The 16,520-nt window shown below is 32.7% G+C and overlaps 1 pseudogene; it reads left to right on the top strand.

Annotated features, from left to right (window-relative positions):
• Positions 1–9,243: 9,243 nt before the first annotated feature.
• Positions 9,244–14,000, top strand: LOC134283239 (N-acyl-phosphatidylethanolamine-hydrolyzing phospholipase D-like; annotated as a pseudogene).
• The last annotated feature ends 2,520 nt before the right edge of the window (positions 14,001–16,520 follow it).

The raw sequence follows: 16,520 nt of genomic DNA, 5'->3' as shown, positions 1-16,520 counted from the left end.
CCCTATCTCATCAAAGCTATATAGGTACAGCCACGTAGCATCGTTTTTGAAAGTGGGGGGGGGGGGGGGGCCAACCAGTGAAAATTTTTTTTTTAATTAAAATTCCGATTTCTTGCGGGGGGGGGGGGGGGGGGGGGGGGGTAGTGGCCAACTTTTTCAAAGCCAACTTACTATCAATTCCAATTTTTTCCCTACAATCCTTGATATCACTATACTACGGTTATAAAGTGGGGGGCCAACCATCCTATCAATAAACATTTACTATAGTAAAGGTTATGTTGGGGAAAAAAGTGGGGGGGGGCAGGCCCCCCCTGGCCCCCCGGTTGCTACGTCCCTGGGTACATGTATTTTATCCGCTTAATACCCAAGAGAAGAGGAGACAATTTTCAAAAATATAATGCATTTTCACAATATAAAATGTACAGCCTCACCTTAACACCTGTAAGAGAACCCGTAGGCTGACCTTGGGTCATGAAATGTAACATTTTCATAGAGGTACCCATCCTCATCATAACTATGTATAGCTTGTTTAATATCCATGAGCAGATAAGAAGAATTTTTACAGAATTAATGCATTTTTACATTATAATTGATAGAGGCACGTCCAAACACCAGAACCCCTGACATTCAAAAGTTTGGTAAATATTCTCTTCCTCATGATAACTATGTATGTTGTTAGTTTGTTTAATACCTAGAGGCAGAGGAGAATTTTAAAGAATTAATGCAGTTCACTATATATAATAAGTATATATATATGTCCCTGCCCTCGAACGAGAATCCCTTATCCTGGGCTACGAATTATACAAAATTAAGTAGGTAGAGGACTCAATGCTTATAATTACAATCATGCTTACAGTTGGACTGCTTGAAGTCGGGGAGTAAAGATTCTTTAAAGATTACATGGTCTTGGTCCCATCCCTCAAGCTTCAGGGGGGCATGGACCATGGAATTCACAATTGTTGTTCCCCACCACCCATACAGATGCTTTATATAAAAACTGGTTAAAATTGGTTAAGTAGTTGCTGGGAAGAAGCTGAAAATGTTCAAATGTTTACACACAACACATCACGAGGGAAAAAAAGATAGCAATAGGTCATCTGAGTTTACTTAATTAAGTGCCTTAATAAACGATTTTGTTGAAGGTAGATTAGGTTCAGACTTCATCTGTGAAACAGGAAATATATTATACCTATGCATTAGCGAAATTTAAAATTAATGTTAATTAATTATGGAGACTTGAGCCACTTATATTAAAAAATAATTCTTTATGGCTCTATTAAATCCATTTTTCACCGTCAACTTAAAACACAAAATGTCATTCAACACTGAAATAAAAGTGTTGAAAATTACTGAAAGCATTTTCTAAATGTTTTTGGCAAATTAAGATAATTAATAAATTGTTCCAAATTAAAGCAGAGAATTGTCCTCGCATTGTACGCCCTCTTTCCAATTTTTTTTTTATCTTTGAAATGCGCATGCTGTGTTGTAAAACCATGAAACATTTAATGGCAAGTTTGGACACAAAACAAATGTTATTGACATTTGTTACAATCAAAGCATTTGATGATAGACATTGAAAAGGGTGGGAATATTTTTACGTGACGCTCGAGAAAACATTGGATTGAAATTCTCTCTTGAAACAGAGTTTCAAATTCTGAAAGAAAATTAAGACAAAAAAGTATTAATGAGTCAAGAATTGTGCATACCCTATAATATCAGGAATGCAAATTTGATGTTTTGCTCCCAAGCATAAAAAACCATTGTCATTTTTCTGTGATTTTCTGATTTTTATATCGGAAAATAAAGATACTAAGAACATTCTACCAATTTGAATAGATTTATCAACTAGAGCCGAGCTCGTTGCAAAGCAACGAGTAGGTCTTCCGTCGGAGCTGCGGACAGGGAGAAATGACCTTGGGTTAAGGTCATGCCACGTTCTAATGTTAAAGCAATCTTTTAAGGGTAGATGTCATCTTATTTATGTTTTACTATTAAAAAAGATAGTAAAGGAATGTTTGCGACCTTGACCTTAAAATGACCTTACGTCACACCATGACACACGCTGATGATAAGCAAAGCCATTTGTGTGCTACCGTATTGACGAATTCTTAAGCTATACTTTTTTTCGATAGGCCTTGTCACAGCTAATACGTCTATACATGTGTAAATCTAGGTATGAAAGCGTTATCCTTTCTTTATCAAAAGTCATGGTAAATTTTAAGCAATGTTTAAAGCCGGTTAAACTCCAAGCTCCAAGATCAAGGTCGCGGGGTTAAAAATCACAGTATATTTGAAAATCACATGTCACAAATAATGCACATGTGAAATATGAAAGCCCTATTTCAACTCATTGAATAGTTATTATCAAGTTTAAAGTTTTCTTGACAGATGGGCACTGTCAGAATGGTTGACAAATAAGGTTTAATGTGCCCTAATAAAAATAAATACACGTTATTTGAACATGATAAATTGAGAAATACGAAGAATAAAAAACTAGAAAATATTAGAAAAAAATTGCACTGAAGCTATATTCAATATCCGTGTTTTTCAACTGCTTGAATCTAAAAATATTATTTACCGTGTGTCTCTAACACATTCCTAAAATTTTTCTACAGTTAAAAATTCCTTACAACCGTTTTTAATAGTCCTTCTGAGCCTGAACTTTACATAATATGGATGGCACTGTAGCTCTCTGCTGATCCATCTCAATTTTTTTAGAACAGCTAGCGAGCTACAGATCTGCAGCATGACAATTGTCATAAAGTTAATTTTACAAATTCATTTGAAATGTAACAGAATTGAATTTTATGAAAAGAATTATTTCTAATGCTTATTTTAACATATGCTAAAATTATTTACCTATCAAGTTAAGTTAAGACAGTAAAAAGGAATTTGATACTCAGTATTTATCTAAGGAATTAGTGTCATTCCTCAGCCTCAAAGAGCGTTCGACTTGTATGATAATTGCGTATGTGTGATGACCGGACATGAACATTAGATGTACTGGACATTCTGTCATCAAGAAAATATAGTTTTACCCTGGACTATTCCGAGTTACCAAAACGTTTGTATGTATGTCCATGTGTGCAAGCGTTTCAACCTGTCTTTGTTTTATGTGACTTGACTTGATTTGTTTTTCAAAATACAAACTTTAACGTTTTATTGCTTGACTTTCGTTTTATAAATCACTTGTGTTACTGTCACCAATTATATTATATTAACATTGTTTAATTGTCGGAAATGCAATGCAAAATTAAGGAAATCAAATGCAGCGAAAACTGGTAACCCCCCCCCCCCCAAAAAAAAAAAAAAACTAGTACATGTAGTACATGTATACACTTCGACCTTTTCTTAAATTTATTTGACAACCTGCGAATTAAAAACAATATCGCGTATGATTTTTGGTTAATATTATAATAGGTTATGGATTAATCATCATGGATTTCAACACCAGCCCTGACCTGCCATTCTCGACTCTGAAGGAAAGCATTGTATCATTTCAGGGGGTTACTTATCGCAATGAGAGGAAATTTAATAATTGAATCTCTTTTAGTCCAATAAACACGAAAGAAAGGCTTGGAATATTTGTATGAAATTACAGGAAGAAATTTTGCATTTGTTAGAAGAAATTCTAATTATTCTTTTTTTTTCTCGTATTCTTAAAGCTCATGTTGGGTGCTCTTCTGTGTAAAACAGCATGTAGTTTTAGTGAATATCAAGTACATGCACATAAAATCGTGTCATTGTGATATTCTCAGCCTTTTATTTGAGGAAATAAAAGAAATTTATGAGCATATCATTCGGAAAAATACAATGATTAGTTATGTAGCAAATTATGCAAAACTCAAAGATACTTAATTATATTTTCGATTTTCATGAGAATTGAAAACGTCACTTCCACTTACAATTTACTGTGTGCATTTGTCCTATTTATTTGTAGTTGCTAATTTAACAACATCGCAATTTTTTCTGAAATAAATTAAGAACAATTAGAATAACTATATAGGCCCGTATACATATAACGATTGCGATTACTTCAAAGTTGAGAGGGAGACGACGGCGCCTAAAAAAATGTGTACCTTTCCAGTAATATAGAATCATGCGTTCAAATTAAAAACAATTAAGTTGCAGTAGTGATATTCCCGATTTTTTAAAATAACGAAACTATAATGGACTTCACAAGGGTAGAATTCAACATTAATTTATGTACATGTGCAGTTACAATCACTATCAAAATTGGCAGAGTTATCGATAGGTCATCCTGCGTCACCTTTCATTGTAACCGATGGACTCGTCCAGAGAAATCATCTGTACCTGAGCAAAATCACAGCGCCTTTTATTCATTCGTCAAAGAATAGAATCAGACATTTTATCTTTTAATACTCGTACATGTTCAAGAAAACCTTTATATTTGTGTCTAGAAATATTCTTACGATTTATGCAAATAACAAATTCTTGATTTTAAACTAAGTAAATCGTTGACTAGCATCGTTTTAGATAACTCTGGGACTCGCGTAAAAATCAAAGAGCGGTAATGTTGACCTCCGGAATGTATATAGGTCAATGCATGCGCGATCGATAAACAGGTTGCACAACTGTAAACAAAGTCAAGGTCCGAGGAAAATTTACGATGCATGAATAAAATGACAGTGAATGATTTTAATTGCGCTTGATTTTTTTTTATAAATAATGCAACATTGAGTCTCAATCGAATGAGAGATGATAAGTTTTTTCTATCCCCCGTTTTGTAATTCAAAACTAAATACAAGGAGAAAGTTGTCTCTGAATAATCTGTATGACATCCAGCTAGAGAATACGTTAAAACTTTATTTCAACAAAGTTTAACATTCAGTTTAGTTAAGTATATTATTCTTATCCAGTTTATTTCGGTTATACGTGTTATACGCGTACGCATAAAGAATTCTTCACTTGCCGTATAAAATTAATCAGTTACCTGTACATAAAGTTTGCAGCTCATTCAATAACACAAGATTCGAACAAAATAACGTTTTCATGAGATCAATAAGATGTTAAAGAACCCATTTCAAATCAATAACCATATCGAAATATTTATCGTTTTTGAGTTATAATGCAAAAATTTTCATGCCCCCTTGACCCCTAATTTGAGGGGCCAGCCCCTTTTTAATGATGTAAAATGATAGATCTTAAAATTATGCACAATATTTGTGAAATATGTTTTAACAAATTATTTTTAGTTTAAAAGATACACAAGGAAATATTTGTAAAATTTGGCGCTTTTAGGCATTCTCATTTTTGACCCCTATCTAGCACCGTTTGGAGCGCAGAAATCGAAAAAGAAAAACCGATAGGCACAATTTCAATTCATCTAGTATTTAAATGCAGTAGACATTCTGCTCCAGCTTTTGTCGTTTCTGAGCCTTTTGGTCGGAAACGAACAGTACCAAATTTTCATTGAAAGGGAAATAAATCGAAAGCGGAAGGAAATTTTTGAAATGTATGAAAACATTTTTTTTGAGTTTTGTAACGTCCAAAAACTCTGAAAATTTGAGCGAAATCCGTTAAAAATGAGCAAGTTACGAGGTCTCAAAGTTGGCGTCTAGGAAAAAAAAGAATAATAGGGAATAATCTTAACCATCAGAATCAGTAGAAGGTCTTCCGCCTGAGCGGAGGACCTTAATTAGAGGATCTGTCTGTGCTTCAGATCTGTACATTGTATTTCTATAGTCAAGAGTGCAACACATATCTTAAGGATTCCAATTGTATGAAGAAAACACTTAATTTCATGCTTAGACGTATTCATAAATTTATAATGTGTTTTGTGTTATATATGTTACAAAGAATCTGTGAAAGTATCTTAAATTTTATTAAGTGTTAAGTTTCGGATAAGAGATGGGTACTCCAATTAGTGTAACAGACGGACGGACGGACGGACACCCCGAACACTAAACCTCCCGTTTTCAAGCGTGGTATATAAAAAAAATACATATTAGATGTCAGGAGTGCAACACAATAAATTAAAAAAAATATATTGGGTCACTTCAAAATAAATTTAAAAAGTTATTGGGTCAAAATCTAGCATTCATAAGAGAAAAATCCTTCTGGATATATTTTTACAGAATTGACTTAGGCGGACTAAAAAGTGAATTTTGGGGAATTTTCGTGCTTTATATATTTTTTTCCCATTGTAAAATTTTTAAACAAGAATTGAAAAAATAATGTAAAATAACATTTAAAATGCCAGTTTTTTGCCACATATGCAAGACAAAATACTCAAACAAGGTCTAGATTTAATAATTTTTACTCCTGTTTCCGTTTCTTTTCAAAAGATTACGAAATAAATAATTATGAATTTTTAAAGTCCAATTTTCTATTTGATTACCACTTCAAAATCTCAAATGTGCATGTGCATTATGATGATATTTATTTAATGAAAAATAAGTAGGTAAATTTTCAAAATAAAAAATCTGTTTGGTGGTCTTTTTTACTCTAAATTCACCCTCTATATTAATACTATTTTAAAGAGATGTTCTAACTCTATATAGATAGTCAAGCTTTAAAATTTTATGATATATTTTACATTCAACAGCATACTAGTATCTTAAAATCGAAAACAGTCTTACTAATAACTTCATCACCTATTTATATAACTTTTTAAAAATGAAATAAGAATATATTATATAAGAAACTTTCAGTTTTGTCCTACTACAATCATGTAACAATCCAATCTTTTTCAACTTCCAGTCTAAGTTTTTGTATTGATTTGTTGTCAAGGGAACTCTTTGTTGGTCAATGCCCATAGGCTAACAAACCATGTGCTCTCTCTCTCTCTCTCTCTCTCTCTCTCTCTCTGATATACAAATATTTGTATTACTTATCTTACCTTTTTTGGAAGTATATGAGAGGGTAATAATGTTTTACAGAACAATTCAAGGAATTGAGAGGCGGAGCCCCATTTGAATGTTTTAATGGCCAATCAGTCAACAGTGACATCACCTCTTTTAATAGTTTTTTGGTGTAACAATTTGCATATATACAGGTGCAAATCCTACAAGATATTTCCCTGACAGATTCAATGTTGATGCTTTTCACGATCCCGACTCCATACTGTCCACGAAAAACTTATGTAAAAAGGCTGAAATCGTCAAAAGGTAACTTTTTAAAAAGAGTTTTCTTAGCTTTATCTCATCTGGTATATTATACATGTTTGGTATCTTTGGTTGTCTAAGGTTCATTGATACTCTGATAAGAGGGATAACTCTTAACTATTATTCCTTTATGAATTTGCCAATTTTGGCCCGCAAGCTATGTTATAATTGTTTGTATTTTACCTATAAATTACATTTCGTTTGGAAAATAATCAAGGCTCAAGCAACATTTTATATGAGTGAGCAGAGGGTTTATGATCCTTAATAAAAATAAATATTCAATTTGTTATATTCTTGTTTTAGGTTTGCAATTTGAATCCAATAACGAAGATTTCAAATATATATTTAGGTGTTTTCTTCTGTTGCTCAATTCATCGATATATAGTCTGCGGAAAGTAAAAACTCCAAATATCCTAAAATATTATTTCTGACAGATATTTTGAATACGCATAATTTTTCCTTATACAAGCCTAAGCATTGCATACCTCAAGGTATGTAGGTGTCTTTGCCTGATTTGCTAAATGATAGCTGTATAATGTTTTTATGGTCACCCGAACAAGGAGTAAATGTGATTGGAAAACAAATAACAAAAATAACTGAAAATAATAATGACCCCGAGCTTTTCCCTTCAGTTCTGCCTCTTTTTGGATATGGTCACATCAGTGATAGAATCACAGTCGCTTCCCAAAAATGACGGTTACATGTATTATGCAAACTCAAAATTTTAGAACGTACAAATTAATTGGCCAACTTTTAAAGGTCACCTCCAAAAAAATCAAACTTCAGAAGTTATGAATTAGCTATACGTATGTCTTACTATACTATAAATTATCCGACAGAAGAAAACTTATTTATTTGTTTATTTTATCCTACATGATAATCAGTCGAATACTCGTTTTAAATCATGTACAGATTTAAGCAATGACATGTAAAAAGAATTACCACAGTTTGTTTTATTTAAAGGGTGTATTACGATACGATATGTTACCTTTTATGCATCCATCAAGTATCTCTTTCTTGAAATTAAACTATTTTTACTACTTTTATTGTATACTAATGTAACTGCCTGGCAATATAAGGATAAAAAAATACATATATAAATTGAAACATACAAATATCAGCACAATTAAACCTTAAGTCAGCTAACACTAAAAATTTAAAACAATTTTTTTTAAATTACCAAGCTTTGTTTATGAATAATTTGTCCTTTACCGCTTGATTGCTCAAATTGATTTATATCAAATTCTGCTTAATAATTAATTAAGTATACTATAAAACCCACTTTTTTTCTTCGTAAGTTAGTTTCATACCAAATGGTTTACCTTTTTTTATCCCAGTCTCATCCTCACCGATGAAATACACAGTTGTCTTATCAATACTTAATATGGAAACCCCGTCAAGATTGGACACTTTCACATGCCACTGGGTGTTACATACACTATTTTGATGTTAGTTTCCTACAATCAATAAAAGAAAAGGCCCATAATAAATTCTCAAGATAAATGAAGTCATTTGGGTAGGTGTGCCAGTTATAGGACATGAATTCGATTGGATGCCACTTTGAATGCATATTCATACCTAAATAAATTATTCATTCAACTTTAACATGTTATCAAAAAGGCTCCAATGTTTGCATTCCCTTTAGTTTACCTGGAAAAAGTTTATCCATTCTGTTGACTAACATCTTTATTTAAGAAAAGCTGTCATGTGATGTTTGTTAATGTAGATTGTGAAGTATCATAAAATTGTCCATGCTATCAAAAGTTTCTTATTAAAAATCATTTGTCCACTCCTACCCCAACATTTAGTTAAGTGATATCTTTATTTAATCTTTATCTGACGACGTCTAAAAATATGTATATCTGCAGTTTTTAAATATGAGTGGCAAAACCCCCCGTTATTCATACTTTAAGCCTCTCATTTCAAAGCTGTAAATTATTCGCTTTATGTTTATCTGTATCGGTATTGTTAAGAAAAAGTAATTTAATTTGCTAAGGTTATGCAAATATTGTGTCATGAGTGCATAATAAGAGTCTTTCATGAAATAAAGAAAATGCATTCATTTTTCATCTGTTAAGCACTATGAATTATATTTGTGTTTCTTAATTTTTTTCAGAAAACAATGAATAGTATAGATGAAGAACTTATCCGTCCAATATACAAAAATGGCAGATATCAAAATCCTTTTGACACATGGGAAGATACACCTGGGTTAAGAAATCTCTTCAAACTGATGAGATGTGAAGATTTCAGCAAAATTCCAAATCAGAGGGTCTATACTAATTCAATGCTGATATTTTAAAATGTCAAAAAAAAAAAAAAAATCATAATGTAATAATTTTTAGGTTGGGGGTTTGGTTGGGTTTAGAAAATCCTATGACATAAAGATGTACATATTCAGATTATATTGCATTATTTAAAACAACGGCTAATAGGTACATGTATATATTAATTAAGAAACATCACTGGTATTTGCTTAAATGGGAAAAATATCATGCAAAAAATTAAATTCATTCATTTTACATCTTTGAGCATATCATTTTAATTTCAAGAAATTTTTGTTGAATTGGAACTCTTGAGTGTTCACTTAGGATCTCTTTAAAGGTCTACTATGAAATCACTTATTTTTGTGGGGTTTTAATTTCGTGGTTTTGAAGGTCTAAGAGTCCCTTGAATTTATGTACACCATGAATTGCTACTTTGTACATATAAACAATGTATATGACTACTGAACAATTCTAAGTCACATCTCCATAAATCAATACATTTTTACCCTAAATTATATAATTTTACCCCCTAAAATACGTGATTTTACAGTAATCTATCAATATTTCAGCAAACTGTAATCAAACTCTTTATTACACATTTAGTAAGTACAGATGGTATATATACACATTCCCGATATCTTTGCAATGATTAAAAGCACTTGTGTTTTTTGTTTTGCTTAATCCATCCGATGAAAGTGTGATTAAAAAGACATGTTTTTATATTACACCAGAAGATGCACCTATTTTAAAACCAGCCATAAAAATGTATTCATTTCAAACTTTCACGACAGGAATTGGATAAAACCCTACCAGTGGAGATCCCTGATTTTGAGAAATTACGGAACCCACCACCATCTGAGATGCAAATAATGTGGATAGGACATGCCAGTGTGTTGGTACAGATGGATGGGGTCAATATTCTCACCGATCCAATATTCCGTGATAGGTGTTCCCCAGTCCAGTTTATGGGACCAAAAGGTATCGTCCTCCACCTTGTAAAATAGAGGATCTGCCACATATAGATGCTGTTATTATCAGTCATAACCACTACGATCACCTAGACTATGGTAGTGTTCAGAGTCTTAATTCAAAATTCAAAGATAAGGTCACTTGGTTTGTAGCGGTGGGAACGAAGGAATGGATGTTAAATGCAGGCTGTCAAAATGTGATCGAATTGTCGTGGTGGGATGAAGCGGAGTTACCTGGAAGACCAGACTTTAAGTTTGTCAGCGTTCCCTGTCAACATCGATGCGAACGCATATTACTTGATACTATGAAGGTAAATGGTATGATAAGGATACTATTGTTTTAAAGCCAAAACAGATAAGTAAGTGTAAAACGGTTAACGTTAAACTGTGGTAAATAAATGTTTGTTTTCGAAGGTATACCTATCACATACAAATCAAAATAAAATTAAAAAAAACGTTTTGAAACATTTCTGAATGGAATTATCTTTGAGTATAGAACTAGATGTACTTGCTCATACAGTAGCCCACAACAAACCTTACTATACATGTCTACTTTCCAGTAAAGAATTACTCGATATAAAATGATGATTTGTAATAGTACAGTTGATCTTTTAGGCTCTTTGGTGTAGTTGGATAGTAAGGGGACCAAGGAAGAGTTTCTATTTTGCCGGAGACACAGGATACTGTATTGGCTTTAAACAAATTGGAAGAAAGTACGGACCTGTAGACTTTGCTGCAATTCCAATTGGAGCCTATTATCCAAGGTGAAATTACAAAAAGGAACTTATGAAGTTATGATCCATGAATTCAGAAAATATTGTAATATGTCGCTAAATTTTAATATCAGCTGAAAAGTAGGCATCTGACAAGTTTGATCGTTCTCCCTTTCTATCTCTTCATTTTTATGATGGCTGACAAAATATCATTTTTGATATAGGTGGTTTATGAGACCTATGCATGTAAACCCGGAGGAGGCTGTAAAAATATTTGAAGATGTCAGAGCAAATAATGCCTTAGGTATTCACTGGGGAACGTTCAAAATGACACGAGAGGTCCGTTACACTTTCATTTAGTATTTCATTTCGTTTAATTTTAATGTTAGTAGCCATCATTAAAGCTATGATTATTACTGTGTCCAATCTGTCAAAGGGAAAAAGAAATATATTGAAATAACAAGTAGTATTCAAGCTCAAAATCCATTCAAACAATACAGATCAGGAGTAGAGCAAACATAGACCTGTATATAATGAGGGTCAAAAAACCATATTACCTGAAGCCACATCGCTCACCTGGGTACTTTGGTCATACTGTTCTTTACCAGATTTTCCCCTTGTAACGCCTGTTGTGGCCCCGCCCTACCCCGCGGGGTCATGATTTGAACAATCTAGAATATAAACTACCACCAGGATGCTTCCACTTTAGTTTCAGCTTAATTACTGGCCTAGGCGGTGGTTACAGCATAAACATAATATGTACCAGGCTTTCATAAACCTCTTTCTGTCCTGGGAACAGGGTCATGAAAACTTAGAGACAAAAGTTTGGGACTACTAATCAATGCATCCATTCTACATGCTCTACAGTAAAACTCATCATCTTTTGTGTTTCTGGTGTTCAGTTGTTTTGTTACCATAAACTTTCAACTACATACAGTTTCAGCTACGTTTCTGCAACTATTCCCGACCAAGCGCGTTTCTGTGTTTTTGACAGTTTCTTTTTATTTTGCTAATATGTGATCATATTAACACCTGTTCTGTACAGTATTAAATACCTTTGGGCAAATATGTAACCTAGAGTTCAAATTTCGGTTTATGAGATTTGTATCGCCTATTTTACATCCTTCACAAAAACCACAACCACCAGCCGACATTGCTGCCACTTTCAATCAATGTACACACCGTTTTTTTTCCTTCGTGTACTGAAGAGTTCGAGAAGATAAATTTGGAAAAAAAATTAGAGAATTCTTGAGTCGTTTTGCTATGCAAATCCAAGAAATTCCTTAAAAGATATTTTGTAAAATATCACATTAAGATTAGATAAATAAATGTAAACAAAAGTTCACCTGATGTATCAAACAAACTGCACCTCCCATGAACAAATAAATAGTTAATCTGGTTCTCTGTCGTTGTTATGCTCCGTTAGCTGTAGAACTGTTGCTCTCCGCAAAAGAAATACTGACAGACCACAGAGCTACAATGCCTCCCAAATTAAAAATTGTCTATCCATTGCACACAATAATCTGTGCTTGTTTCTTGATTCATTTCTCAAAATTTCTACCTCTACTTGCAATCGATTTCAATCAATGTTTTAGAAATCTATAAACTAATTTCATATATAGTTGACATCTGCACGAAGCCTATTGAACATAATTATTTTGGCAACAAAAATGGCAGTTTAATCGGGCGAAATTTTTAATAGTTTCAATTTCATGTCCAAGGAGGCTCTTTAAATCCTTTCAACGAATAATTTGTATTTTGGAAATAGTATACACTTATCCACTGGCTGTGAGTTGGATAGCTCTTTTATCAAACCCGCGACAGGAACTATTCCCCGAGGGCTTGCCCAAGATCTTTTTGGGAGTAAGATAATGCTGCAAGAATAATCTGAAATCCTGATGACGTCACAATGCTACTGAAATCATTATGACATCATCAGTCAATAGATTTATTGCTGGAAATCAAAATTGGAGGCAAAAATTGCATGAAAATTCTCCGAGGGTGGATAGCAAAAACTATACCCCGGGGTATAGCTTTGCTATGTCTGAACTATAAAAGATAGCTATTTTACCTTCTTAACTTTATATAGGAAACATTTTAACAGAAGTATAATAATAAATAATATGTTATGAGCACACGGTTAGTAATATTTTGAAACGGCAGTTTGAAAAATATGGAGATATTAGTTGAGAAAAGCGCATTTTATTGTGCGCAATAAATATGCAATTTTTTGAATAAGTTGTACTGTAGCTCTCTGGTCGTCCATAACAATCTTCTGCAGATTAGTAAGCCACAGATCTAGATCTGCAGCTAATGTTCCGTATATACATGCACTCCGCTTCACTTGGCCTTGGCAAGGCATAGAGGTAGATTTTCTTTTTTTAAAGTCTTTGGAATATTCTAAATAAATAAGATCTGGCAAAAAAAAAACTTCATACAAAAAGTAATACTTATTAATTCTACATAGAAAATAGACATATCTAAAATTATTGTTTTATTTGACATTTTTAAGGGCTTATAAATGTGTTAATTTTCTTTGAAATCCAAGCCCACCACATATAGATGTAGATCTATCTCGAATAGGAGGGCGCATTTGTATGAACTTTTTTTTATCTCACAACATATTTATGTGCAACGGTACATTCTCTTCAAACTTTTGTAGTAACTTTACTACATGTATCATCTCATTTAATTTCGATTAAGTAATACATTGTTAATTTTGCATGATTTTTTAAAAGACACTTTTAAATTTCATAATGAATCTATTAAAAAAATAACATATGTTTATATCTACAGTTTTATTTGGAACCCCGGACTAGGCTTGAAGAAGAGTTGGACAAGAAGAGTATTAGCAGAGAAAAATTCTTCACCCTCCGTCACGGTCTGGTGCACATAGTTGGACGTGATAAACCTGAACATGATTGATCATGTCTCAATTACAGTGTGTAGATAACCATGATCTACAACACAGGAGTTCGCGTACCTATCAATTTTACTGAAATTTTCAGTAAATAAAAAAATACGTAATACCTATAATAATAACTCGTGTTATTATTATAGATATTACGTATTTTTTATTTACTGAAAATTTCGGTAAAATTGATAGCTACGCGAACTCCTGTGATCTACAATGACACAACAACTCCAGAGTCCAGAGCAACCACTTTCATCTTGACAATTTACATCCAATGAATATGTTCTCCATTATTTCTTATAAAATAAACCCCCCATTAAACCGATAACAAGTCCATAGAATCTCGATTATCTGTATAATCTCTAAAGGAGATATAGATGGATTGGTATTTAAATTTTAAATTCAAGCCACCGATCGAAAGTTTCTGAAGAAGCAGACTCTTTTGTCAATATTCACGTAGCAAAGATGCTTATACGTGAATTAATGGTTGCAACCATTGCAAATATATAACATAATTAGGTAAATCTTTTCTGAAAATATTGAAGCGGTAAATTTCAAGAAAACATTTAATTGTTTTAATACAGTGTATATTGATAATTCAATTTTGAATGAAGTCACGTAAAACAGTATTTACCTGTGTTTCATTTTTCTTTTTAAAACAGATATTTTAAGTGTTATATTACATTATTTTTTACTCAGGCCAAAGCAATTGCTGACATTTTCTTTCAATGCTTCAATCACAAAGTGTACTTGCAATGGATATTTTGTTTAGCAGGAGGATAAAACGTACGCGCAATTAGGATCTCGGGACTAGCAAATAGTTCATCATTTTGTGCAGTACTGTTATACAACATTACATGAACTCTTCAGGCATTTAAGGCACAAACGTGAATTCATCGTATCAATATGGTGACCTCAAGTCACCCTACATGTATATTTTGATTTAAACTTGAAAACATGACAACAATTTGATGGTAGAATTAAGACTCCGACTCGGACGCCCTCCCTTTTACCTTTCACGAAAGTTTCACCGATTAACTTTATCAAACAATACATGTACAAATTATTATCAGCAGCATTAAAACCAGTGTAATTGTTACTGTGTTAAAATTTGTACACATAGGAAATTAAGGGTGTTCATTCGCTCAGTATTACCACCAGTCATCTACAATACAAAACTATGCTTACTGGCAAAAAGTATTGAAATAAGCTTCTGAACATTAAATCATGTGAAGAATTTTTTTTTCACTCCTATATTAAATAATCAAAGAGTACCAATGTTTCTTTTATCAGAACACACAGAAAGGATTTTTGTTATATGAGAATAAAAGGTTCCCTCTGTTCATATAGTAAAAGGAAATTGGGTATCAGATTATTGTTTCTACTATGCATTTCTTTTTTGATGAGTATAATCAATAGATCCATGCCCAACACCAGTACATCAGTACCTGGGACCATAAAAATCACAATTTAGAAAAAAAAAACCATGCTCATCATAACTCTGCATGTACTGTAAATCACTATTTATTCGCGAGAACTTTATTTTCGCGTAATTACGCGAGACCGTATGCTCGCGAAAATTTAATTCTCGCGTTTAATAGTATTCCTTAAAATTATATAGAGCAATAACCACAATTCGTGAAAATTTTGTCTCGCTAATAAAGAGTCAATGACTGTCTCGCGAAAATACGGTGTCGCGAAAATTTATTGATCTACAGTATGTTCAAAGAATTAAATACATGTAACTATACAATCAATAGTACCCATGCCAAAGGGGCTATGGAATTATGATTATTGAAAAGGCATCTATGTTTATCATAACTATATACAGACATGTGGTTAATGGGTTATATACCCAGGAGCAGAGAAGAAGATTTACGAAGACTTAATGCATTTTCATTGTAGAGTCAATAGAACCCGACCCTAAGACCGGAACCCCCGACGTAGGGTCATTAAAATTCGAAATTTTGACAGAGCCATATTTTCACATAGTACGTACAGTTGTATGTACTTAAATAGTTTAATATTTAATACACAGGAGCAGAGAATAAGATATTCTAAAAATTAATGTCTTTTCACTAAATAATCAAAAGACCCTCATCCTAAAACCAGAACACCTTCAATTGGACCATGAAATTCACAATTCTTTAAGAGACAACTTTAACATTATTACTGTGTATTTTTAGTTTGTGAACTTCCAAAAAGGAGAATTTCGAAGAATTAATGCACTTTTACTATATAATCAATACAGTCCACCTCCGCCTTCACCAGAATTACTGACACTGGGGCGAAGTGTATTGCCTATCATAACAATGCATTTCTCCTAATAAAATAATACCCCTGAGTTGAGACAAAGATTTTCAAAGAAATAATGCATTTTTACTTAGTATAGCCTAACCCTAATATTAGAACTCCTGACCAAAGGGCCATGAAAATCACAATTTTGGAAGAGACATCCTTTTTGTAATAAATATGTACTTAGATATTTAATATATAACACCCAGAAGCAGAGATGATTTTTCAAAATTTAA

This window comes from Saccostrea cucullata, unplaced genomic scaffold, assembly GCF_032062105.1.
Source record: "Saccostrea cucullata isolate Sc308-1 unplaced genomic scaffold, CSIRO_AGI_Scuc_v1 ctg4015, whole genome shotgun sequence".
In the NCBI taxonomy this organism is placed as follows: domain Eukaryota; kingdom Metazoa; phylum Mollusca; class Bivalvia; order Ostreida; family Ostreidae; genus Saccostrea; species Saccostrea cuccullata.
The sequence above is the reverse complement of the archived record's forward strand: the minus strand, read 5'-3'. Positions and strand labels throughout refer to the sequence as shown.